The 27,993-nt window shown below is 35.3% G+C and overlaps 1 long non-coding RNA gene across 1 annotated transcript; it reads left to right on the plus strand.

The window, feature by feature from the left end:
* LOC141504132 (uncharacterized) lies at positions 1-27,967 on the plus strand. Its single transcript, XR_012473211.1, has 2 exons — positions 1-123; positions 27,700-27,967. It is a non-coding gene; the product is annotated as an uncharacterized LOC141504132 (long non-coding RNA).
* The last annotated feature ends 26 nt before the right edge of the window (positions 27,968-27,993 follow it).

The following is a 27,993-nucleotide window of genomic DNA, read 5'->3' on the forward strand; positions in this document are numbered from 1 at the left end:
TTTCCATATAGGAGATTCACATGGGGCATTGTGTAAATCTGACTGATAGTGCTGTGGAAGCTGTTCTTACTTGCTGCCCTCAGATACACATTTTACTCTTTCATGGATGCCCTCTGATAACAGGTTAGTTTCCTTTTGTATGAATACTTTATATTGACCTTCAGGAAAAGTTAATTTCAATTTTTCAGGTGCTAGAAATTTTTTAAGATAGGAGGATCCTTTGTTTCCTATAAAATAATGAAATAAGTTGAAATAAGTGGTGTTTGAAAGCTTTTATAGGTCAGTTACCAAGTTAATTCATCTATTTTATATGATTTGTCATGGACAAAACCTCAATGGTATATTTAACTGCTTAATCAGCTATACTTTGACCATTCTAACTACAGTTATTTCACATCTGTTTTAAAGAGTCTATAGATTAAATTTGTTTTGTCCTTCTATCTATGAGGAATTTAGATTCTTGGGCCTGAATATAGAGTTAGAAAATTAAAAATTAAAACAAAACTTGAAGATGTGAAGTTATAGGGAATATTAGTTGACTACATGAGATATGTTATATATTAAAATAAAGTTTATTCAAACCAACATTTCCTTTATTTTTGACAGTTAAATTTTATAATGTCAGATTTACTATTATCATACTTTAGAATCACAAGTAATCTGTCTAGGTCAGGGTCATGTCAAAACCCTATTGGTTGGCTTTGAATTATTTGGAACAAATAAGTGTCAGTCATTAAACATATATTTAGCACATGCCAAATGTTAAGCACCATGTTAAATGCTAGGATTAAAAGAAAGACAAAAGACAAGCCCTTGTTCCCAAGGAGTTCACAATCTAATGAGGGAGAAAACTTGCAAACAATAAAATACACATGAGTTATATACAATATATAAATGGGAAATAATCATTTGAGGGAAAGCACTAGAATTATTGGGGGGGGGGGGACTGGGGGAGCTTTTAGGGTTTTAGAAGGTGGAGTTTTAACTGGGATTTGAAGCCTGGCAGCCCAGGAGGTGAAGATGAGGGAGAGCATTCTATGCATGAAAGAATGCCAGTAAATCTGCTCAGAATTGGAAGATAGAATGTCTTGTTCCTAGTACAGCAACGAGGCTAGTCTCACTAAATTGCCAAGTATGTGTGTGTGTGTGTGTGTGTGTGTGTGTATGAATTTCCAAGTATGTCTGTATATACATATATATAGATATATATGTATATATACATATATATATATATATATATGAATTTCCAAGTGGTTGAGTGGCATTAATAAGTTGTAAGAAGACTGCAAAGATGTGGAGTAGGGAAGGCCAGGTTTTGAAGTGCTTTGAATGACAGATAATTTTATATTTAATTCTGGTTGTGATAAGAAGCCACTAGAATTTAGTGAGTTGAGGGTCTTGATGTGATTGCTCTAAGTAAAGCACTTTAGTGAGGATGGACTGAAATGAGGAGAGATTTGTGGCAGGCAAACTGACCAGGAGGCTATCATAGTAGTTGTCATGAGGAGATGAGAACCTATATCAGAGTAGTGGCAATATTGAGAAAAGGAGCCTATTCAAGAGATTGTAGAGGGAAAAAAAGGCCTTGGCAATAGCTTGATAAAGGAGTGATGAGTGAAGATTCAGTAGAATGAAATGAATTATCAATTCATTATTTACTTTTAATCACGTTTATTGTTTTGCTCTTATAAATCCTAATATGTTAAAGAAATATGTATACCTCTGCTGGTTGACAGGGTGTTGGCTCAAGTTAGGTTCCCTGATTAACCAACTACTATTTTTGCTCTTGTAGAGCTCAGCTAACAAGCTAAATCAAGTCTCTAAGCCTTGCTGTAGATTATAAATTGTTAACAGTTAAAATTAAGGTAAATTGAGACACAAATTTTAGAGCTTGATCAATTTATTAAAATATGAATTTATGGGGCAGCTAGCATTTGCCTTGCAAAAAACCTAAAAAAAATATGAATTTACTAGTTTTGCACAGTGGCAGTATCCTAAAGTATGAATTTACTAATAAATAGGATCTCAGCTTCCTCAGCAAAACTAAGAGAAATGGCTTTCTTTTATAAAATTTTTGGGAGAACAGAACTTTATATGATTGGTTAAAGGAGCTCAATATCATCAATTGTGTAATCAATAAAACTGGTTAATTGCTAAGGCAGAAGGGACAATATAATTGATTGAAAATTGGAAATGAGGGGCTAGCAACAATTCACTCCTCTCCTGTGACTAAGAACTGTTCATTGTTTGAGTCCATCTGCAGGATTAGACATAGTGGAACACACTTTGGATAACAAAACATTCTTAACACAAGAATAGAACAGTGATTGGATTGACAAGAGAACTAGTTTTCTAAAATTAACTTATTCAAAGCCATCTAAATTCTGAACTAAGTTCAAAGACAAAGAAGCATGACATAGTGTTACAAGGATAAAATCAATTATAAATAGGATTAGTTAAAAAAGTCTCAGATTTAATTTATTTCAAAAACATTTACTCTACTATCAATTTTAGTAATATCCACAATTTTAGTGGTGCCCTTTAACTTGAGTTAAAAGTTTCCTATTCACAGATATCAGTTCCCTATTTTTGTCATAGATGTTTATGCAAGACAGATTTGAAACTTAATTGTAATACCCCCAGTTGGAAAGTTTCAATATTCGTGTTAATAAATATCATGTTCCTTAATTTGTGATCAATTTTGCTCATTTATTGTTTTTTCCCCCTGTGGAATGTTTCTCACTAATGCCTACAAAATGCTCTGTAAATTCACCTTAGTACTAACTAAGGAGATCTTGGACCCACTGCACTGGCAAAATTGTTAGCCATGGCTAATAAATTGTTTCTACTTGTAACTCAGTTTCTTTTACATGCAGATTTCAATCAAGATAGTAGGGAGTCTGGATGAGTGGGAAGCTAGCAATGCCATTTGCAGTAATGGGAAAGTTCACAAGTGGAGAACATTTTGGGGAAAAGATAATGAGTTCAGATATGGACATATTGATTTTAAGATATATAAAGAATATCAAGTTTGAGATGTCTAATAGGCTGTTGGAGAATGAAGGTCAGCAGAAAGTACTTCTGTGACTTTATGGAAATAATGAGTCTGATTCATACAAAAGATCAAGAAAAACTTAAGAGTTATCTGGGGCGGCTAGGCAGTGCAGTGGACAGAGCACCGGCCCTGGAGTCAGGAGTACCTGAGTTTAAATCCAGCCTCAGACACTTAATAATTACCTAGTTGTGTGTCCTTGGGCAAGCCACTTAACCCCCATTGCCTTGAAAAAAAAAACTAAAAAAAATTATGAAAAAAATAAAAAAAACTTCGAGTTATCTTAACTTCATTTTGAGTGTCTACAATTAGGATAACAGAGCCAAAATAACCATAGGAGTTTTATTAGGCCTGGTCTTAATATGAGATATCCATAAAAAAAAATCCAGAGCCCCAGGCAGTTCATGACACAGAACCTTTTTGCACAAATTTTGCTAGCTCCAAATGTCCAGCCAGTCATGGAATGGAATAGTCATTCATTCAACAAACATTTGTTAAGCACTTGCTATCTAGATAGCACTTTTGAGAAAACTAAGAGAAAAGGGCCATTAACTCTCCAGAGATAATAAATCTATAATTTGGGTAAGTATATATATTATATGATAAAATACAGAACAAATCTCTAAAATAGAAATTAGAACAGTAAGTAGAAAAGTCTGTAAATCTAATCTTTAAGAATGTATTTCAGGATAGTTTGACTATATTCTGGCTAAACCTTCATTTTTCTTCCTTAGATAAAGATATCTCAATCTTAGTCATATTTAATTTTGAAAAAAAATTGAAATTTGAAAATAACATTGGTTGTGCTCAACTAAATAAGATAATGGACTCAGTTTTTTGGGGGGGTTTTTTGTTGTTGTTCTCAAATGGTAGTTAAAAGTATAACAAGGACAATTTATACTTAGGTCACCATGTGCAACACAGAATTTATTATTCAACCAAACATGGTCTTCTCCCAAGCTTCTCTATTTCTTTCAATGGTGCCATATTTCTCTCTATAACTCAGATTTATATCTTTGAAGTTCTCTTTGACTTTTTCCTCTACACAATCTTGTTAGCCTCATATGTAAAGTCATTCACAATTTGACTCCAACTCCATTAATAATAGCCTTGTTTCACATTACTTGTCCTTTACATATTCTGCATTCTAACCTAGCCAAATGAGATACTATCACCCTTTTGGATCTTATATTCACTTTCCTACCTATACATTTCCACAAGCTCGGTGTCATTTTCCCTGATCTTACACACACACACACACACAGTTGTAAGTGCTCTTTTCCTTCCTCGATATATTTTCTACTATGCATACTCTGACACAATGACGGCTAAAAATGGACAATCAGCAGAGCCTAGAATTGAAGAGAGGAAGAGATCAGACTTCATTAGCTTTGGGAAATTCTAAGGTTATTTTAATTTAACCAAATATTGTCCTTGAAATAAAAGTTCCTCATTTTAACACCACTGATTTCCTATATGGTTGTGAATTATGAAACATGACTTTTCCCAAAAAATTTAAGTTGACAACTATATTAAAGATTATACAAAAGGTACACGATGGGCAAGATCACAGTAAATATACTAAATAAGAAGAAATTACATGTGAATGTTAAAATAATTAATAAGAGCCAAAAAAAGAAAGTTGGACAAACACATGACAAGAAAAGGATATGACGGACAATTTACAAGTTTCAGCACTATGATAGCTATACTATGTCAGGTGAACAAGAGAAAGGGCTATAATAGGTGGACTCCTTATGTTGGGCTTATGGAAGGACATGGATCAGAAACTCACAAAATGGGCACACATGAGTAAGTTACAAATTGCATCACTGAGGGTAATGCCTGTATTAGTGAGATAAAGTTTGTTCAAATAACTATTTTCATAAATAAAAATATTCTTAGAAAACTTTCAATTTCATTTCAATAAATGTGACTACTATATTACTAAGCATGACAGATACAAAGTCTAAGAGAATCCTTGCCTTCAGAAATTCTGTTACTATTCAATATCAACTACTGGGGAGTGGGGGGGGCACTATAATATGTGTTACTGTTAGTTACAAATGTTCTAGCTGGTCATTTTGTTTTTGCTGCTTGTGATGCTGCTGGCTTTGTAACCAGTCATTGTTTTCCCACACCTGTGATGTTTCTGACTTTGTAATCAATCCTAATGTTTTTCCCATATATGATGTTGCCTTCTAATTTGTGGAGGATCCTCCTTTTGTTTATAAAAATGATCTGTCAGGGGCAGCTAGGTGGTGCAATGGATAGAGCACCGGCCCTGGAGTCAGGAGTACCTGGGTTCAAATCCGGTCTCAGACACTTAATAAATTACCTAGCTGTGTGGCCTTGGGCAAGCCACTTAACCCCATTTGCCTTGAAAAAAAAAACCTAAAAAAAACCTAAAAATGATCTGTCAGATATCACTAGAGGTCTCTTAGATTGCTAAGCTGCTGAGAGTCCCCTTTTATTGGTAATTGCCAAACTTACAAGTAAACTGTATTTGGAGCTTTCTGCCTTAAGCTGCCATAATTTCAATAGCTATGTATGTGTTATACAGCACACTAGCCACTGGAAGAACAAACTTCCAGTCTAATTGATCATAAATTCCTCCCCTTTCCATAGACCTGACAGATAAACTCCTTGTTCTCCTAACTGACTTAAGGTATCACCTTTTATGGGTAAATCCTGTAGCCGTTTCAATCTTACTTTGGAATATAGGACATGGGATTGGTCTATGCCTAGTTTCTGCCATACTATTTTCCATTTTTCCTAGCAGTTTTTGTTAAAGAATGAGTTCTTATCCCAGAAGCTGGGGTCTATTTTTTTTTGTACCTAATCTATTCCACTGATCCACTACTCTTATTTCCTAGCCATTATTTTTTGGTAGTTTGATTGGTATGGCACTGAATAAGAAATTTAACTTAAGTAGAATTTTCATTTTTATTATATCAGCTCAGGCTATCCTTGAACAATTCAATTGACATTTGTCCAGTTATTTAGATCCAATTTTATTTGCATGAAGTGTTTTGTAATTGTTTTCATATAGTTTCTGAGTTTGTCTTAGCAGTAGACTGGCAAGTGCTTTATGTTGTCTACTACTACTTTTAAATGGAATTTCTCCTTCTATTTCTTGCTGCTGTGCTTTGTTGAATCATGGGTCCATTTTCTATCCGCAACTTTCCTAAAGTTACTAATTGTTTCAAGTAGATTTTTAGTTGATTTTTCTAGAATTTTCTAAGTATATCATCAGTATCATCTACAAAGAGTGAGAGTTTTGTTTCCTCATTGCCTAATTTCTTTGATTTCTTTTTCTTCTCTTATTGCTAAACTATCTTTTCTCATACAATATTGAATAGTAGTGGTGATAATGGGCATGCATACTTTACCTCTGATCTTATTAGGAATACTTCTAGCTTATCCTTATTACATATAATGTTTACTGATGGATTTTAGATAGATACTCCTTATTGTTTTAAGAAAAAATGAATTTATTCCTATATTCTTGATTTTTTTTTTAGGTTTTTGCAAGGCAACAGGGTTAAGTGACTTGCCCAAGGTCACACAGCTAGGTAATTATTAAGTGTCTGAGGCCGGATTTGAATTCAGGTCCTCCTGACTCCAGGGCCGGTGCTCTATCCACTGCACCACCTAGCCGCCCCTCTTGATTGATTTTCATAGAAATGGGTGCTGTCTTTGTCAAAAGCTTTTTCAGCCTCTATTGAAATAATCATATGATTTCTGAGAATTTTGTTGCTGATATGGTAAATTATGCAAATGTTCCTAATACTGAACTAATCTTACATTCCTGGCATAAATCCTACCTAATCATTGTGTACTATTGTAATAGTAAGTTGTTGTAATCACTTTAAAATTTTTGCATCAATATTCATTAGGAAAATTGGTCTATAATTTTCTTTGTTTTGACTCTTTCTATTTTAAGTTCAGTACCATATTGCGTCATAGAAAGAATTTGTCAGAATGCCTTCTTCACCTTTTTTTTTTAATATAGAATTGGAATTTTTCTTTAAATGTTTGGTAGAATTCATTTGTGAATCCATCTGGCTCTGGAGATTTTTTCTTAGGAAGTTCATTGATGCTTTGTTCAATTTCTTTTTCTGAATTGGGGTTAAGTATTTATTTTCCTCTTTTGTTAATCTAGACAATCTCTATTTTTGTAAATATTCATCCATTTCACTTAGATTGCCAAATTTATTGATATACAGTTGAGCAAAATACCTCAGAATTATTACTTTAATTTCCTCATTGGTGGTAAATTCACCCTTTTCTTTTTTTGATAATGGTAATTTGGTTTTCTTCTTCATTTTTTTAATGTAATCAAAGGATTATTTATTTTATTGTTTTATTAAAATTAGCTCAGAATAGTCTTACTTTCGCATTTTATTAATCTCTCCTTTGATTTTCAGAATTTCCAATTTGGTATTTAAGTGGAAATTTTTAATTCATTCTCTTTCAAGCTTTTTAGTTGCATGCCCAATTCATTAATTTTATTCATATAAACATTTAGAGATATGAAATTTCCCCTAATAACTGCTTTAGTTGTATCCAAGTTTTGGTGTATTATCTCACTATTGTCATTGTCTTGGATGAAATTATTAATTGTTTCTATGATTTGTTGTTTGGTCAACTCATTCTTTAAAATTAGGTTATTTAGTTTCCCATTAATTTTTAGCCTTACCTTTCTTTAGCCCTTTGTTATGTTGTACCCAAAGAGCGAGATGGAGACCAGAATTTGATAAGGTTGGAGATCTTTATTCCCAGGGACTGTCTGGGGATTGAGTACCCAAATCAGGACAGTACCTGATAGTTCAGGGAATAGGGTTTTTATAGTGTTTTGAGGGGGAGGTACAGAGAACAAGTAAGATACAGAAGCAAAGACAGCAGTTAGATATATTGTCTTGTTATACTAATACAAACATATGTAAACATATGGTTCCGTATAGATAGGGGCGGGGCGGCCTTCACAGAGTGGGAAAGGGTCAGGGTCTCTGTGTTGTGTCTGAACATGTTTCCTGAGATGGAGGGAATCATGTAGTCACAGACTTCCCACAGGTTTGAGGGAGTGAACTTTACTATCTTATGGTTCCAACTGCATCTGGGGAAGGGGGGGGCCAGTTCTGGGAGGAAGCAAGAATCTTACAGATACAGCAAGATAATTAGGCTAACAAGGGTGCTTTGTAAATCTTTAGACAATTTTATGGTATATCTATGACCCCTTGGGTCCTATCAGACTATTTTCAGACCCAAAGGCGCCCAACCAAAGTTATATTTCTAAGGAATTTCTCAGGGCCCAGAAGAATGTCAGGGACCCCTTTCTATGCAGGAATTTAACAAACATTGATATTGTACTTCAGTTACATGTGATTTTTATTGCATCATGATCTGAAAAGGGTGCGTTTAATATTTATGCCTTTGATTGTGAGATTTTTATACCTTAATATATGGTCAATTTTTGTGTATATATACTGCTGAGAAAAAGGTAAATTCCTTTCTATCCTCATTCATTTTTCTCCAGAGGTCTTTTGTACTAACTTTTCTAAAATTTTGTTACCTCCTTAGCTTCTTTCTTATTTATTTTGTTAATTAGATTTATCTAATTCTGAGAGAGGTTGAGGTCCCTCACTGTATAGTGTTGCTTTCTATGCCTTCCTATAACTCATTTAGCTTTTCCTCTAAGAATATATCACTATACCATTTGGTGTATAAATATTTAGTATTGTCTATGGTACCTTTTAGGAAGATGTAGTTTTCTTTCTTATCTCTTTTATTGAGATTTTTTTTTTTTCGCTTTCGCTTTGTTTGAGATAAAAATTGTTTCCCCCTACGTTTTTCACTTCAGCTAAAGCATGTTATATATTTCGTTCTAGTCTTTGTGTATTTCTTCTGCTTCAAATGTGTTTCTTGTAAATAACATTATTGTAGAATTCTGGATTTTAATCCACTTTACTATCCACTTCTGTTTTATGAGAGCGTTCATCCCATTTACACTCACAGTTAAAATTACTAATGCTTTTATTGCCCTCCATCCCATCTCCCTTCCATTTGTACTTTTTTCTTTCTCCCTTTATTCTATCCCTCCTCACCAATGTTTGCTTTTGAATACTGCCTCTCTCAGTCTGCCCCCCCATTCTATCAGCTCCCCTCCCTTTTATTTCTCCTTTCCCCTTTTTCTTTTCCCTTTCTTTTTTCCCCCCTCCTTCTTATCAGTCCCTTTTTCCATCCCCCCCCCCCCACTTTCCCCTCCTGCTGCCTGAAGGGTAAAATAGATTTCTAAATCCAACTGAGTGCCTATGCTATTCCCTCTTTGGGCCAAATCTAATGAAAGTAAGATTCAAGTAGTTCTTACCTCCTCCCTTTTTTCCCCCTCTACTGTAATAGCTCCTTTGCACTTCTTCATGTGATATAATTTACCCTATTCTGTGTCCCCATTCCTCCTATTCCAGTACAATCCCTTTATTTAATGTTTTCATTTTTTTTAAAATATCCTATCAAAATCAATTTATGTCCATACCTTTTGTCTAAGTATACTCCTCTAATATAGTTCTCAAGCATTATGAGTATCATCCTCCCATGTAGGAATATAACCAGTTTAATTTTATTGAATAACATTCTTTTTCTTTTCCCCTGTTTATCTTTTTGTGTATCTCATGTTTGAAGATCAAATTTTTTGTTCAGCTCCGGTTTTTTCAGCAGGAAAATTTGAAAGTTCCCCTATTTTGTTAAATGTTCATCTTTTTCCCCTGAAAGAGTATGCTCAGTTTTGCTGGATAGTTGATTCCAAGTTCCTTTGCCCTCCAGTATATCATATTCCAGGTCCTTTGATCTTTTAATGTTGATAAGACTAAGTCCTATCTAATCCTGACTATGACTCCTTGGTATTTGAATTGCTTCTTTCTGGGCTGCCAGCAGGATTTTCTCCTTAATCTAATAATTCTGGAATTTGGTTATAATAGACCTTAGCATTTTCATTTTGGGATCCCTTTTAGGAGATGATCAGTAAATTCTTTCAATGATGATTTTACCCTTTGGTTCTTGAATATGAAAGCAGTTTTCCATGATGATTTCTTGATCGATGTTCTCCAGATTTTTTTTAAATCATAGCTTTTAGGGAGTCCAGTAATTCTTGAATTATCATTCCTATATGTTTTCCAGGTCAGTTTTTTTTCTAATGAAGTATTTTACATTTTCTTATATTTATTTTTTTAATTTTGCTTGACTCATTCTTTTTTAAAATTTTATTTATTTTTGATTTACACATTACTAAAATATTCTTCTTTAAGAATAAACATAATATCCCCTCGCCCACAAAAATATAAAACCTCATGAGAAATAAAGTAAAAGAAAGAGAAAAAATGTGTTTTTTCTGTATTCTGATACCATCAGCTGTCTTGGATAGATCACATTTCTTATTATAAGTCCATCATAGAAATTACTTCCATATTTTTCCACAGTTGCTGTTGCTGATTGTAATTCCCTCCCATCCATTCTTTCCCACTACCATCTATTATATTTTCTCTCTCTTTTCACTCTGTCCCTCTTCAAAAAATGTGCTGTGGGGTAGCCGAGTAGCATAGCAGACAGAGTACTGGCCCTGGGGCCAAGAGGTCCCAAGCCCACATCCCACCCCAGAGACCCAGCAACCACCTGGCCCCATGGTTCCAGGCAGGCCACCTAATCCCAGAACCTTGCAAAAGTAAAAAAAGAAAATATGTTATATCTGACTATCCTCTCCTGTGATCTATCCTTTCCTCTATCACTCATATTCCCCCTCCTCCCCTTATCCTCCTTCTCTCCTTTTTCCTCTAGATGTCTGTACCCTATTGAATATGTATGCTGTTTTCTCTCTGAGCCATTTCTGATGAGAATGAAGGTTCCCTCATTCCCCCTCGCCTTCCCCACTTCCATACCATTGCAAAAACTACATGAAATATCTTAGCCTATTCTACCTCTCCCTTATCTTACTCCAGTACATTTCCCTTTCACCCAATGTCTCCATTTTACCATATATTATATCTTCAAATTCAGCTCTCTCTTATGCTTCATCTATAAAAGCTCCTTCTACCTGTTTTATTAAATGAGAAGGTTCATATGAATATTATCAGTATCATCTTTCCATGCAGAAGTACATGCAGTTCATCATCATTAAGTCCTTCATAATTTACCCTTCTTGTCCACCCTCTCTATGCTTTCACTTGAGTCCTGTACTTGAAGATCAAACTTTCTGTTCAGCCTCTAATCATTTCTTTTTTTTTTTTTAGATTTTTTTTTTCAAGGCAATGGGGTTAAGTGGCTTTCCCAAGGCCACACAACTAGGTAATTATTAAGTGTCTGAGGTTGGATTTGAGTCCAGGTACTCCTAACTCCAAGGCTGGTGCTCTATTCACTGCGCCATGTAGCCATCCCACACTAATCATTCAACAGGAACATTTGAAATTCTCGTTTCATTGAAAGTCCATCTTTTCCCCTGGAAGAGGATGTTCCATTTTGCTGGGTAGTTGATTCTCAGTTGCATTCCAAACTCTTTTGCCTTCCAGAAATATTATATTCCAAGCCCTATGAGCTTTAATGTCATTGCTGCTAAGTCCTGTGTGATCTTGCCTGCAGCTCCACAATATTTAAATTGTGTCCTTCTGGCTGCTTGTAATATTTTCCCTTTGACTTGGGAGTTCTGGAACTATAATATTCCTGGGGGTTGGGGTTTTTTTGGATCTCTTTCTGAGGGAGCTCAGTAGATTCTCTTAATTTTCTATTTTGCCCTCTGCTTCTAGGATATCAGGGCAATTTTCCTATAGGAATTCTTTAAAAATGAGGTCAAGGTTCTTTTCCTGATCATGACTTTCAGGTATCCCAATAATTTTTAAATTATCTTTCTTGGATCTGTTTTCTGGATCAGTTGTTTATTTCAATGAAATATTTCACATTTTCTTCTAATTTTTCATTATTTTGGTGTTGAACTTTTGTGTCTTGATTTCTTGCAAAGTCATCAGCTTCCTACATCTGAAGGATTTGTTTTCTTCAGAGAGCTTTCTTATCTCCTTTTCATCTGGCCAATTCTGCTTTTTTGTTTTTTTTTGTTTGTTTGTTTTGTTTTTTAGGTTTTTGCAAGGCAAATGGGGTTAAGTGGCTTGCCCAAGGCCACACAGCTAGGGAATTATTAAGTGTCTGAGACCCTATTTGAACCCAGGTACTCCTGTCTCCAAGGCTGGTGCTTTATCTACTATGCCACCTAGCCACCCCCAATTCTGCTTTTTAAAGCATTCTTCTTCTCCTCAATAACTTTTTGAACTGTTTTATACATTTGACCTAAGCTGGTTTTTAACTTATTTTCTTGAGAATTTTTTTGGATCTCCTGGGACTAAGCTGCTGACTTTTTTTTCATGTTTTTCCTGCATCTCTCATTTCTTTTCCCAATTTTTATTCTATCTCCCTTATTGATTTTCAAAATCTTTTTTGAGCTCTGTCATAACCTGAGTCCAACTTCTATATTTTTTTGGAGTCTAGATGCAAAAGCTTGGACTTTCTCATCTAAAGATTGAGGATTTTAGTCCTCCATGGGACCAAAGTAATTGTCCTATGGTCAGATTCCTTTTTTTTCCCTATTTACTCATTTCCCCAACCTCTGCCTGATTTTGGGGGTGTTTCTTGAGCTTTTGAGTATTATTGGGACACTCCCACAAGGACCTCAGTGTGTGAGGCTCTGACTGCTCTCCTGGTCTGTGAATGACCACAAGCTCACTCCTCTGTTGTGGGGCTGGTGGGGGTGCTGCTCAATTGGGGGCTTAGAATGGGACCAGGGTCTGGAATGTGGTCAGGGTCCTGTTCCAAGGACAGAGGACAGACCTCGGCAGTCCCTCCATTCCCTTACCTTCTGTGGGCTGAGCACTAAGGGCTGAGCTGCTGGGGCCTGCTTCCATTTCCTGGATCAGGGCTGCCATGGCCATGCAGAATGTGACCATGTTGAGGGCTTGGGCTTCACACTTGGTCTGGCAGCGGTCTCCCTGCTAATCTTCCAAGTTGTTCTTGGTGCTCCCTGGGGGTACAGGTTAGGAAACTGCTTCTGCTACTGCTCCCAGGCACCCTGGGGCTGTTCCTGGGAGGCTGAAGTTCCTTCACTCTAAGCCACCCCTTCAACCCCGTGGAACAGAGTTTTTCTACTGTTTTCCAGGTTACCTTGGGCTGGAGAATTGCCTCACTGGATCTATCTGTGGGTTCTGTCTCTGAAAAATTTAATTAGAGTCATAATTTTAAGGTTTTTGAAATATTTTGGAGAGAGCACCTAAGAGAGGCTCTTCTCCTGCTGCCGTCTTGGCTCCTCCTGCTTTTTGATGTCTCTTAGAGTCATTGGCCTCCACAAGTCCAAGGCAATTCTTCAAGAATTATTTTCTTCAATTAGCTTTTGCATCTCCTTTTCCATTTGGTCAATTTTATTTTTAAAGGAACTGTTATCTTTATCTTTTTGCCCAGTTGTAGTTTTAAAGGATATATTTTCTTCAGTCAATTTTTGTGCCTTCTTTTTTGCAAGATATTGAATTTCTTTTGCATTTTTCCCCCCCAATTTTTCTTCTTTTTAAAATCCTTTTGGAGCTCTTCTAAGAAGTCTTTTTGGGCTGGAGATCTCATTCTTCTGCAGCTTCAGATGTAGTACTTTTTCTTCCTTCCACTTTTGAGATGATGTTTTACCCATCCTCACCAGGGTAATTTTTTTATAATCCAGGCTTTCTCTGACTTATCTTACTCATTCTCAGTTTTGTTTGAGTACTGTCCCAAGCTTCTTGTGTTGGGGGAGGGGCCCGCTTACAGATTTTCTGAGTTGAGAACCCTTGAGGCTTGTTCACTGCTCTTGGACATCCACATTGAGCATGTCAACAGCTTGCTCACTGGGCTGAGGCCTTCTGAATTGGGGAAAGTCAGTGCCTTGCTGTCTGAGCTGGGGCATCCAGCCCAGTAATGCTAGTTGAACAGGGGTCTGAGAGCTCTCCCAGCTAGCCTGATGTGTCATTTACCTGTTGAGTCAGGGCACTAGGGGTCTCCCCTGAAGATCTCACCAGTGGCTGAGAACCTCAGGCTGGTCCCCCTCCATGACCTGCTTGTGCCACTGCTTTCAGTTCCCTACCTTGGGCACACTCCTACTTCACCCAAGACAAACCTTGCTGGAAAAATATTCCCACTTTGCTCTTTTTGTAGTTCTTTCACTTTGGAATATGGTTTAGAGGCTTGATTAGTGTTGTTTCTGAGGAAATCTTGGAAGAGCTTTAGAAAGTTTCTGGCTTCTCTTTGCCATCTTGGCTCTGCCCCTCCCCCCTTACTCTTCTTCATTTGGCATTGTTGACCATCCTTTTCCTGCCTCCATACTTCTTTCTTTCCTTGAAATCTGACCCATTGTGCAATATTGATTCTATATCTATTTCTCTGAGTGTCTTCTTGTCTCACCTTCTCTATGTAGGTGTCCTCAGACTTAGTCTTCAGTCCTCTTCATATTCTCTGGTGACTTCATTCTCCTTCATGTCCTTCAGTTATATCTTTGACTACTAATTGAATCTATCCCTATCCTTAACCTCTTCTAAGCTCCAATCCTTTTACTAACTACCTGCTGAATGTCAAGCCAGAGCCTCAAACTCAAATTCAAAATTGAATTCCTAATCTTCTCCTCTGAAACTTGCCTCTCCTTCAATTCTCTTTATTATTTAATGGCATCAAGTTTCTTCCCAGTCACCCAAGCCTAAAAACTTGGAGTCATCTTTGATTTTTGATCCTTCCCCTATATCTATTCAGTTGCCAAGTCCTTTTTCTTCCATCTATAATATTTGCCTCTCCTTTTTACTCCTGCTATCACCACCTCAATCCATGCCCTTATTATATCTTATCTGAACTGTTGTAGCATCTTTTTTATGAAAAATTTTATCAGAACTGAAAGGTTTCAATAATAACAAATCCTCAGTAACAAAGCTATATTTTATGAGACTTGATAGCAAACTAAATTAAATCATGAATAAACTGCACAATTTTATATTCAACCAAATGTTAAATATTTATTTTATATTAATGACCTCATGATTTTTAAAAAGACAAATAAATTATATTAACTGTTTCTGGCTTTTTGCCCCTCAAAATATCAAGATTTGTAGAAATATACTTAATGGCCTTCAGGTGGGGCATTGAGTGAACAAGTAAATGATCCAAGATTATAGTGAGTAACCAGGAAACTAATAATTGCTTAGCAGTTTCAGTTAATTCTTTTTTTAAATTTATTATTTTATTATATTTTTCCAATTACATGCAAAGGTAGTTTTCAACATTCATCCATTTGCAATGATGTTTCATATATTTTTACCACCCTCCCTTTCTTCTCCCCTTTTCCATGGCAGCAAACAATTTGATAAAACTAAGGGGAGAAACCCCATGAGAAAGAAAGAGTAAACTTTAAATTTTAAAAGTGAACATAAAATACTTTTGCTTTGCTTTCAGACTCCATAATTTTTCTCTGGATATAGCTGGCATTTTCCAAAATAGTTCTCCCAGGATTGAATTTGATCACTGAACTCAGCCAATTTTTAATGTACTAAGTAGATCTAGACAATCATACATCATAGGTATCTACTGGAATTAAATCATTTAACTTAGAATAATCCATTTACCAGACTTTGAACACTGATTGATCCTCTTGATTGGTAATGAAAAGTAACAAAGGTAACACAATTAGATATCATAGTATTTATGAATTCATGTTTATAAATGGTACAAAGGTAAAGCACTAGACCTGTAGTTAGGAAGACCTAAGTTTGAATCCAGTCTCATATACTAACTAGCTATGTGATCTTGGGCAAGTCACTTAACTTCCATCCATCTCAGTTTCCTAATCTATAAAATATGAATAATAATAGCATCTATTTCTCAGGGTTCCAGTTAGAATAAAATAAGATAATATTTGTAAAGTGTTTTGAAAACCATAAAGAATTATGCTAAAAATGCTAATCATCATCAGCTCTGGGTTACAGGAGAAAGCATTGGCTTTGAAATTTATAGAAATATACCTACTTCTCTATTCTTGTTTGTCATTTCAATCATGTTGAACTCTTTGTGACCCCATTTGGGGTTTCCTTGCAAAGATGTTGGAATGGTTTGCCATATTCGCCAATTCATTTTACAGATAAAGAAACTGAGGCAGTTGTGGTAAAGTGACTTGCCCAGGACCAAATACCCATTAAGTATCTGAAGTCAGATTTGAACTCAAGATGAATCTTCCTTACTTCAGGCCTGACATTCTATCCACTGTGCTGCCCCAACTCTCTAAATTAATGTATCTTTAACAGAGGAGTTGTTTGTTTTTTTTATACAGTTAATATTCTTTAAATAACTCTTCTGGGGCGGCTAGGTGGCACAGTGGATAGAGTACCAGCCCTGGAGTCAGGCATACCTGAGTTCAAATCTGGTCTCAGACACTTAATAATTGCCTAGCTGTGTGGCCTTGGGCAAGCCACTTAACCCCATTGCCTTGGGGAAAAAAAACCTAAAAAAAAAATAACTTCTAGTCTTAGAAAACATTTTTCTTTCCCATTCATTTCCAAAGAAAGGCAAACACAGAACAATTTTGTGTTTTCACAGTTTGGTGAGGAAACCAACTGTCATATATGCATGTCATACTTGTTTATGATTTACTTTTTTTATAGCACAGATCAGTCTAAAAGATGGTTAGTTTGATATTTTCAAGTAATCCTCTCTGTAACATCACTTTGAAATTCTTTCATGTTTATTTATTTTATTTGGATTTTTAATACTTCTTCCCACTTGACAAACCTGGGGTTTTTGGAAATCGTTATAAATAGTAATTGCATTTTACTCCACGAGTCTTTCATACTGTGAACTCCTAAAGCTTTCCTGACTATAAAATTGATTACACAAACTCTATACTATGCATCAAATGAAGATCAACTTAGTGCTCACAAAGCATTGAGACCTGTTCTCTAGTGAAGCAGTTATGGCAACAATTTCCTTTTTTTTTTTTTTTTTCGAGCCAGGGTCAACAAAACCAGATCTCATCCCTGAAGTAGCATCCATATCAAGAATAACCTAGCTTCCTGTGCTGCATGCTGATTTTAGAGGGAGATATGACTCCTAATTGATAGATTATTAAGCACTGGGCCAGCTAGATGGCACAGTAGATAGAGCACTGGCCCTGGAGTCAGGAGTACCTGAGTTCAAATCTGATCTCAAACACTTAATAATTACCTAGCTGTGTGGCCTTGGGCAAGCCACTTAACCCCGTTTGCCTTGCAAAAGCCTAAAAAAAAAATGAAGAAGAGAATATTAAGCACTAAAATATGGCTGCAAAAGTAATTAATGGCAATTGATAAAAGGGCTTTTTTGGAGAGAGAGAATTTTTAGGATACACTCCAGCAAGGTAGAGAAGAAAATCTTAGAAGTAAGAGACATGCATGCTAAGCCAGCCTGGATCAGCTTGAAAGTCTAGACTGTTAAAATGGTAATCTCTGAGTGAGAGTTTTCTTATCTTCCTGGTTTGAATTGAGATTTTTCTCTTACCCTCAACTAAAAAGCTCATTTACCCTTGTGGATATTTTTGGTTAGTCTAATCTAGTCTAACCTTTCCTTATTCTTGTTTATTGTTTTACTTAGAAAAATGAGTTTACTTGATCTTTGCTATTGGTGATCTTAGCGTAACAGTCTTTGATATAATTCACATTTGGTGGGAAGCTTGTGATGTTAGCTTACCCTTGAGAGTGGCCAGAAAAAAATGGCTTTCCTCCTAAACCAGACTTTTATGCTTATAATTTTAGTATTTGAAGAAGAGGTATACTTCTAGCCTTAAAGATACACAAGGGAAGGAGCAAGAATTTAGCCATGGCCCTTCTCCTGCCCCCTTCAAGACTGAAATTGTGGTCTTCCTTGGAGGTTGGTCAAATTCCAGAGAATATCCAAATCATCAGCAATCAATGTGGACACATGTATCTTACACAAGAAAAATTCACCTTTCAGAAAAAATATCTTATTTTCTTGGGGCCATATTGCCCCATTGTGCAGGAATCTTCTAGGTCCAAGGCTTCACCAGTCTCTACAATTCTGTCATTGCTAAGAGTTCTGTTACTTGAACGCACTGTAATTCTTTAAGAATTGATATCCCTGCCTTTTTTTCTTCTTCTCTCCAATTTAATCTTCAATGCTATTAAAAAAGAATCCTTAGCTACAAGTTAAATCTCTCCCATTCAAAATTTTTAATATTTCCATCTTATTTACAAGATAAAACAAAAATGCCCTAGCCTAGGACCTAACCCCATCTTCCCCACCACCATCTTGTCTCCAACCCATCTTTCTATCCTTCTTTCATACTATTCCTTTTCTTGCACTATACATTCCAGCCAAACTAACCCTAGATGCACCCTTGCAGCAAACATTGGCATCTAGACTTATGTGATTGTAAGGAAAAAGAGACAGAAAGGAGATAAGATAGACAAAGACAACATCTGGTGCAGAGTGTTGGACTGATATAAGACTCATCTTCTCCAAGGTAAAGATTCACATTCAACCAGAGCAGCAGCCCCAAGGCAAAATGACTACTATAAGAATTAACATCAGGAGATTAGAGTGCTTCTCTGGGCAGGAACAGTTTGTTGCTCATTTGGGAGGTAAAGTTGAGCCAACACACAGTTGGCAATAGAGGAGCAAAAAAGGAGTAGGCAGCTTTTAGAGATTTAGAGTATAACACTGCACTTGCTCATCTGTGTCAGAACACTCTCATAGTATCCTCTCAAGTATAGCATAAAAGTAACTGTATTATGATGTACATATCATTTTATTTGGGTTGGATAGACTTGGAATATAAACTGTGTATAGTATAACTACAACAAAAGAAACACAATATTAAATTCCCTTTACTAGACTTAAAGCATTGTTCAAAATCTTACAAGTTTTCTCCATTTTATCTTGTTTCTCTGGTCTTTCTTGCTACTTCAGTCTTTCTAGTTCAGTTCAAGGCTAAACTTTGTCTTTTGTCACAACTGAATTTTTTTCTTTTTGGAGTCCATGTATATATCTCACCTATAGACAAAACTGCATTATTATGATGACCTGTACCCTAACTTGAGTACAAATTAACTTCTGCATGTCAGATTTCTTGATTTGCTTTGTCCTATATATTAGTCAACCAATAAATATTTAAATTCCTATTGTTTGCCAGGCACTATGCTGAATTTAGACAGCTAAATGATTTAGGGGTTAGAGTACTGACCTTAGAATGTTTAGGTTTATAAGACTATATATGATAGAAAAATGTCTAAACAAGTTACTTGCTATGTGATCCCAGACAAGGGACTTAACCTTTTATATTCAGTCTCTTCACATGTAAAATGGGAATAATAGAACCTACCTCATATGACTGTTGTAAAGTTCACATGAGAAAATATATAAAGTGCTTCACAAACCTTTAAGGTTTACATACATGCCTGCTCATTCAACTATATAGGTAAGAATTTATATAACAACTTCATGTCTTAATACAAGGTTAGTGTACTCATAGTGTAGTATATCACATGATTTTACCTATAACTGTCTAAAAATACTTTTAAGGACAAGATGATGCCTCGACATTTAGGTACCTATATAGATAAAGAGCTATACTTTTTTTTAGCCCTGTTTATGCCATTTATACTGTTTTACTATGAAACTTTTTTCTGATATTTATAAAAAAATTACTTGTAAATTACTTCTCCTTGAAACAAAAGTCTACTCTTGAAACAAAAGTCACTATTCTTCCAGTCATATTCTTGCTCATATTTATGAGACATGGAAGACCACAGTCTCCAAAGTAACACAAAAAAGTTCATAGTGGATATGAATTGCTTCACTACCACAGAGGAGTTGTTAATGGTTGATTATCACTTTGGAAGGAATTCTTTAGTGTAAGGTTGCAAGGATCTGTGCTTGCCTATGATATTTAAGTTTTTTTTTAATTTGTGATGGGTAAAAGTATAGATAAAAAGTTTATTAAATGTTCAACTTATACCAAGCTAGAGGAGATGGATAATACATTGGATGTCAGATTTAATAGCCAAGAGGGTTATGAGCTAAGACCAATAATGTGATTTGATTGACATAAATGTAATATTTTACATGTGGTTACAAAAAATAAATTTGAGTATTGGAGGAACAGTTATAGAGAGCATACTATGTAAAAAAGATCTAGAGATACTGGTAGACTGAAAGCTCAATGTTTGAGTTAACGGTGAGTCTATATAAGCCAAATGCCATTAAGTATTAAGTGCCTCCTATGTGCCAGGTACTGTTTTAGCACTGGAGAAAAAAGTACAAAGAATAAAAACAAATCCCAACTCATAAGGAGCTTACATTCTAATAAGAAGATAAAAAGATAAATATATTCAGCATAAAATAGATAAATACAAATACACACAGAAGAATTAAAGGCACAGTAATTTGGGAGGGAGGACACTAGCAATTGGGAAGACCAAGGAAAACTATATATGATGCTTTAACTGTATCTTGAGAAAAAAGAGGAAACGTATGAATCATAGGGGAAGAAGGACATCAACATTGAAGATATCCATTGCAAAAATACAGAGCCAGGAAATGGAGTATCTTAAGTGAGGAATGAGAGATGATCAGTTTGACTGGATCCCAGAATACAGGAGGGGGAATAATGTCCAAAGATGCTAGAAGGATAGATTTGGACCAGGTTATGAAAGGTTTTAAAAACTAAACAAAGGAGTTTTCCTAGACGTTGCTGTAGTTGGTTGGGTAGAAGAGTCATGTGGTCAGAGGGTAGTGCAATGGATAGAGAGGATGGGAGTTGGAATCCAGTCTGACACTTGATAATAGCTCTCTGACCTTGGGCAAGTCACTTAACCTTGATTGCCTTGAGTCCAGGGCCATCTCCATTTGTCCTACTTCATATTTAACCACTGGACCTAGGTGGCTTTGGAGGAGAAAGTGAGGCTGGTGACTTAGCACAGCAACCCCCATTCAAAATCCAATTCATGTGCTTGTTATGACATCATCTCCCTGATGTCAAGATCTTCAAGAATGAAGGATGTCATGGTGAGAGGTGGTGAGGGTCTTAACTAATATGGTAATTTCATGAGTGGAGAGAAGGGGTCAGATGTGTAGATGTCAGGAAGGTAAAATCAGGTATTGTGTGTCTGCCACTTCCAAAGTCTTTTTTCTTACCTTCATGGAGTCAATCTTGAAGAAAGTATAGAACCTTCCATTTCTTCACTTGGAGGAAGTGAGTGAAGGAAAAAAAATAACCTGGGTTGTTGATATCAAGGTGTCATGAGCTGTCATGGTTACAATAGCAAATGGTGCTTATTCACTGGCATGTAGAGAACTCTAGTTTCTCCAGCAGGAACTCTTCTCAGCTGGATTCAGAGATACCTTAGGAATCTTCATAAGATAACAAGTTACAGATAAGGGCTAAAGGATTCAAATATCTTCAAAATACTAGGAATTGTTATTGCTCATGTGATCTTCCTTTGACCATCACTGTCCTTTGTAATTTCCTAAATAACTTGTGGTTACAGAGAGATGAGCTTTTTTTTTGCTTACATCTCCCTGTGGAGTTTATGGTCATGCCTTTTGGCATCTCAGTAAAATAACTAAGGACATCTTAAGTCTTAACAATTGAGGATGAAATACCCCTTTGTATAGGGCCCCTATAAGGGAGCTGGAAGATCTCATAGCACCATTTTTTGGAGAATTTCAGAGACAGACCTTAGCTCGGACAAGAAGACCTGGAGCAGACCTGGGCTCTGCAGTATCTTGCCCTAATGATAGCCATGTTGGGCAAAGGCACATTTACAGTTCAATAAATCAACAAGCATTTATTAAGCAGTTATTATGTATCTGACATTTTTCTAAATGTGTGGGATACAATGAAAATTAAAAAAAAAATTCTCCTATACTAGTGGGCAAGACAAGATATATAGCAAAAGAAATATAACTTTAGTAGGATTGAATATGTTCTCATGTAGCCAACAATTTATAACAAGAAACAAGTAAGCCTTTCAGCTACATTGTTCCAGCAGAATATAGCATCATGTGGCCAATAAAGTTTAGCTGCAGGCTTCTGGAGGAGTGATATTGACTCCTTAGCCCCATATTTCTGAAAGATGTCCTCAATGTTTCAAGAAGATAACAGGATTATTAACCTAAAGCTAGAAGGGACCTCCCTCAGTTTCTAGACCAACCCTTCTCATTTTACTGATGAGGAAAACTGAGATCTCAGAAGGCTAAATGGCTTAAGGTCATATGGAGTAAACATCAGAGATGGGATCTAAACCAAGGTCATTGAGATTTTTTAAGCTTTTGCTCTAGATTGACTGCTCTAGAATCAGAGCATGTGGGTACAAATCTCATCTCTGACACTTCATATCTGTGTGACCTAGGGCAAGTCACCTTCCTTATTTATAAGAGAAGAGGATTGTATTAAATGGCCTTTGAAATGTCCCTTCCAACCATCCTATCTGATCTCATGAACTTCTGTGTAAAAATAACACAACTGCTGTCTGTCACTTCTTTTATCCATATTTCATTTTTCATCATCAATCTTGTTTAAACAAGTCAGGGCAGAGTTGTTTTAATTGCGTGCCAGGTCTCTTTCTTTTCATTTCGTTTTCTTTTAATCTTGATTTTTGTCTCAACAGTAGTATAATGATTACATAGACAACTGATGGAAGAATGACTACCACAACTGTAGCAAAGTCATTTTTCTCATTAAAATAATTTCAATTTTCTGATGTTATTCCCTGCTCGCTGTAACCAACAGTTTCTGGTTCTAAATGTGTGATTTATAGATATCAAACATTTTTGTATTCTATTAATCTTTGGCATTCCTCTTCATAATTACCACATTTTTAAAATTACTTTTCATTAATTTATTTTTTTGGATGAACCATCTGATGTCATTGGTATACTAACTCCCTCCACCAATGCAGCTCAGTTCCTGCTCTGTAACACATAATGTGAGACAAGTGCCCAGACACGGAGAAGTTAAGTGACTTAACCCAGAGTCATATACCCAGTTCATAACAGAGGCAATACTGGAACAAATCAGGCAAAACTTGATTCCAACTTTCATATCAACTAATATTTCTCTGTCTTTGGCTTCTTTCATTCTTATTCAAGTATATTTTCACTATCTTTCCTACCACCTATGCATTGAGGTCATCAAGCATTATATAATGATTTAATTTGGAAAGATTTTATTCTTTTCTACCTCTTCATCTTCTGCAACAGATGTTGGCATATAAACTTCCAAATGTTTTTATGGTAGACTTTAAAATTTTTTAAATTAAATTTTTAAGTGAATAGAATTTAGTTTTTCTCCCTCCTATCCCTACTAAAACAAACAAAACCCCCTTATAACAAATATCCATAGTCAAGTAAAACAAATTCCCACAGTGGTCATGTCCAAAGGGTGCCTGTACCCTGAGTCCATTATCAGGAAATTTCATCAGGAATCTTCTGGGATTATAGTTGGTCATTGTATTAATTAGAGTTCTTAAGTCTTTCAAAGGTTTTTGTCTTTACAATATAATTTTTGTATAAATAGTTCTCTTATTTCTGTTTACTTCACTCTGCATAAGTTCAGACAAGTTGTCCCATTTTTGTGAAATCATTTTCTTCATCACAATAGTATTCCATCACATCCATATACTATAATTTGTTCAGCCTTTCCCTGATAGGTACCTGCTTAGTTTCCAGTTTTTTTGCCAATACAAAGAAAGGTGCTATAAATATTTTTGTACTCATCAGGTCCTTTTCTTCTTTCTTTGATCTCTTTGGGGGTATAAAACTAATTGTGGTATCACTGGGGCACTGTATGCACAGTTTTATAATTTTGGGGATATAGTTCCACATTGTTTTTCAGATAGGGTAGACTATTCAAAGTAATTATTAATGTACCTGTTTTCCCCTATCCTCTCCAGCATTTGTCAGTTTTCTTTTCTTGTCAATTTTGTCAATCCAGTAGATAAAAGATAGAACCTTTCAAAGTTGCTTTAATTTATATTTCTTTAGTTATTAATGATTTGGAGCTTTTTCTCTTTTTTGATATTTTATTTTTTCAATTACATGTTATGAAAGCTTTTTAATATTCATCCATTTCTATATTTATAATTTCGATTTTTCTACCACCTTCATTTCCCACTCCCCTCCCCTCAGGGGGGAACAGTCTGGTAAAAGTACATGTACATTTATATTTAACATATTAACACATTTCATTTTGAATATGAAGAATTAAGATTTAGGGAAAAGAAAGAAAATCTTGGTCTAGGAAGGAAAAACATAAGAGAAGTTTTTTAAAAAGTGAACATAGTATCCATTCACATTCTGTAGTTTGTTTTTAGTTTTTTTCCCTCTGGATGTGGATGACATTATGACAGGTATCCCAGGGTTATCCTAGATCTCTGAACTGCTGAGAGGAGCTGCATCCATCATAACAATGTTGTTGTTAATGTGTACAACGTTCTCTTGGTTCTGCTTCCTTTGCTTAGCATCAGGTCAATTCTTTCCATGCTTCACTAAACAATTTGGAGCTTTTTTCAAATGGAAATTGATAGTTTGAATTTTTCTCCTTTAAAAAAACCACCTGTATAGTTATCCTTTGACCATTTATGAATTAGAAAATGATTGTATTTTTGATAAATACATCTATCATGAGTACTGCAGTATACATGATCAAATATTCTGTGAAATGGTGTTTATTTGCCTTTAGATTCATGATAAAAATCAAATCTGCCACATATCTTTTATTTACCTCTCCCAGAGGAACTGTTTTGCCCAGATCAGCCCAGTTGTTGTTGAGGGAAATTGTATGGCATTAAGCAAATCCACCTTCCTGATCAGAGGTCTGACAAAATTTTTTGTAATCCTTAAAAATATGATCCAGTCTTAAGATTTAAAACTGGAAGTAATATCAGAGGCTTTCTTTTACAATCCCTTCATTTTTATGGATTTTAAAACTGAACTATAGAGGTATTAAGTGACTCACCCAAGGTAAAACAAGTAGTAAGTGGAGAATTCAGAATTTTAATTCAAGTTTATTGAATCCTAATTGTTAACAGAATTTTACTGGGTTAGTCTCTAACTTGGGTATGGCGAGACAGAGCAGGCTGATAGGATGCCAGTAGTCAAGTAGTTGTTTAATTAATTAGTTGCATTGTGAGGAATGCAGGAACTCTCCTAATAATAACTCCTGAGATTCCCTTCTTGTTATGGTGAAGGCAGAGATTATATGCATAAATCACAAGTGGGAAGGGAGAGGTAAAGTGGATCATAACACAATCATTTCTAAGGTTGTAGTAATTTATCAATTAGGGCAGGACAGTACAGGCATAACAGTTCTTGGGTGTCATTACTTTGCTTGGGTACGGGAACAAGTTATTCAGTTTTCGATTTAAAGCTAATACAGTGTAGGAGTTAATGTCAGCCTCAACCTGCTTTCTAAGTCTGACTCCCAAGTGAGTCTGCTGACTTGCTTGGTCAGAGTATATATGATTTTATAGCCCTTTGGGCATAGTTCCAAATTGCTCTACAGAATGATTGATTCAATATACCACTTCACCATCAGTGCATTAGTACTTCAATTTTCCCACATCCCCCTTCAACATTTGCCATTTTCCTTTTCTTTCATAGTAGACAATCTGACAGTTGTGGGATAGTAGCATAGAATTATTTTAATTTGCATTTTTCTAATTAGTAGTGATTTAGAACATTTTTTTCATATGGTCATAGATAGCTTTGATTTTTTTTGTATAAAAACTGCCTGTTCATATCCTTTCATTGTTTAACAATTGAGAAATGGCTCTTATTACTATAAATTTGATTTAGTTCTTTATATAGTTGAGAAATGAGTTTTTATCAGAGAAATTTGCTGTAAAACTTTTTTTTAACAGTTATGCTTACTCTGCATTTCCCTCCATCCTATTTTTTTCTTTTTGTTTTTTTGCAAGGCCATGGGGTTAAGTGATTTGTCCAAGGTCACACAACTAAGTAATTATTAAATGTCTGAGGTCTAATTTGAATTCAGATCTTCCTGACTCCAGGGCTGGTGCTTTATCTACTTCACCACTTAGCTGCTCCTCTCCATCCTATTTTCACTGTTCATCCTACTATCTCTCTCTTCACTCTGTCCATTCTCAAAAGTGTTTTGCTTCTAATTTTACATTCCCCACTCCACCCTCCCTTCTATCAGGTACCCCAGCACCATCTTATTTCCTACCTTTTATATTTATGGTAAGATAAGATTTCTATACCCAACTGACTGTGCATGTTATGCCCTCTTTGAATCATTCCACCTCCCAACTCTTAAGTTTCTGATGATTTTTGGATTAGTGGTTGTCAAAAAGTTAATCACCCCAAAGCTAGTCTTGGTGTTGGTCCCTTTCATTTTATCTAAGAAAGTCTTTATCCATACCTTAAACCTTTCCAGTCTGACAGAACCTGCCAGACTATGCTTTTGACTAGCATAGTTTCCTAAGCCAAAGCCACCTCCATACTATGATAAGGCCTCAAAGAAGGACTTTAATGGAAGTTCAATACAATAGTGATATAAAGATAATTTATGCCTCACAAATTTCAGTGGTGACTTTTTATATTTATATACTCATTGTTTTATATTTATTTTATATATTTTATATTTATATGTATTCATTGTTCTGATTTAGATATTAAAGGTTAATTAGTTGAGAGTAAATTACTTAACTAAATTTCAGGCAGGGTAGCTAGGTGGCACAGTGGATAGAGCACTTCCCTGGAGTCAGGAGGATATGAGTTCAAATCCAGCCTCAGACACTTAATAATTACCTAGCTGTGACTTGGGCAAGTCACTTAACCCCATTGCTTTAAAATTTAAAAAAATTTTAATAAAAAAAAGACAACTAAATTTCAGCCTGATACAAAATTAAGTTCAATAGCCAACGGATAGAAATAACCAATTCAGAAGAAGATATGTATCAATGGACTATAACATAATAGTACGCTTTTTTTCTTCCTTCATGCAAATATTTCAGCAGATAATTAAATTTAACATGTTATCTGAACTTGGGCAATTTCTAGTAGTGCTTCATTGTTGTGAATATGAAAAAGAGGTTCAGTTTTTCATTTTAACAGAATTAGTTACAATATTTTGCTTTTCTTTATGATATAGTGACCATAGGACAGCTCTGAATTTTTGCAAGTGTCATTTTTTTCTCACTTGGTTATATCTGCACCCCTCAACATTTACGGAACAACTGGCCAAGATTACTCATATATTTTGTAGACCATGGACCAAAAAATACTGCTTTCATTTGTACAGTGCCCTTGAAAAAGAAAAACAGAAGTTGGACTTATGTTTCCCATTTGATTTCTACTGAATGCAAAAAGTTAAATTCTGGTGAATTCTGGTTCTGTTTATCATTATATTTAGGGAAAATATCAATACTGTTTGATGTTTAGCAATTGTTTGGGGTTTGTCTTTGATTTTATTTACTTAAAGAGACTATATGAGAGTGGCCATGTCAAAGAAGAATATCAAATCACTGCCATGAAATAAACTTTGTGTCTTCTGCATGTATCTTCATTTACTGTGATTTATTCATTGTGATTTTCTTTTATAGATCATTCACGAGAAGTCTTGGAGCAATTAGTGGGTCCAAACAAAATCAAACAAGTAACATGGACTGTTTATTGATGCTTATTAAAACTAAAATGAGTTTGCTATTTTTCCTAAAAATGAGTATGTAGATTGACTTTCCATTTTAATTTAAGCATGCCATATTGTTCTTTTTTTTAAAATGTCAGTCACAAAATGACTAGTTGTATTTGTCAATATGCTAAATTTTTGCTTTCATGGTAAAAATAAACTTCTCCAAAATGCAAACTCTACTGTTGTTGCCATTTCTGTTTTTCTT

This window comes from Macrotis lagotis, unplaced genomic scaffold (genome assembly GCF_037893015.1).
Source record: "Macrotis lagotis isolate mMagLag1 unplaced genomic scaffold, bilby.v1.9.chrom.fasta BILBYCTG320, whole genome shotgun sequence".
NCBI lineage: Eukaryota > Metazoa > Chordata > Mammalia > Peramelemorphia > Peramelidae > Macrotis > Macrotis lagotis.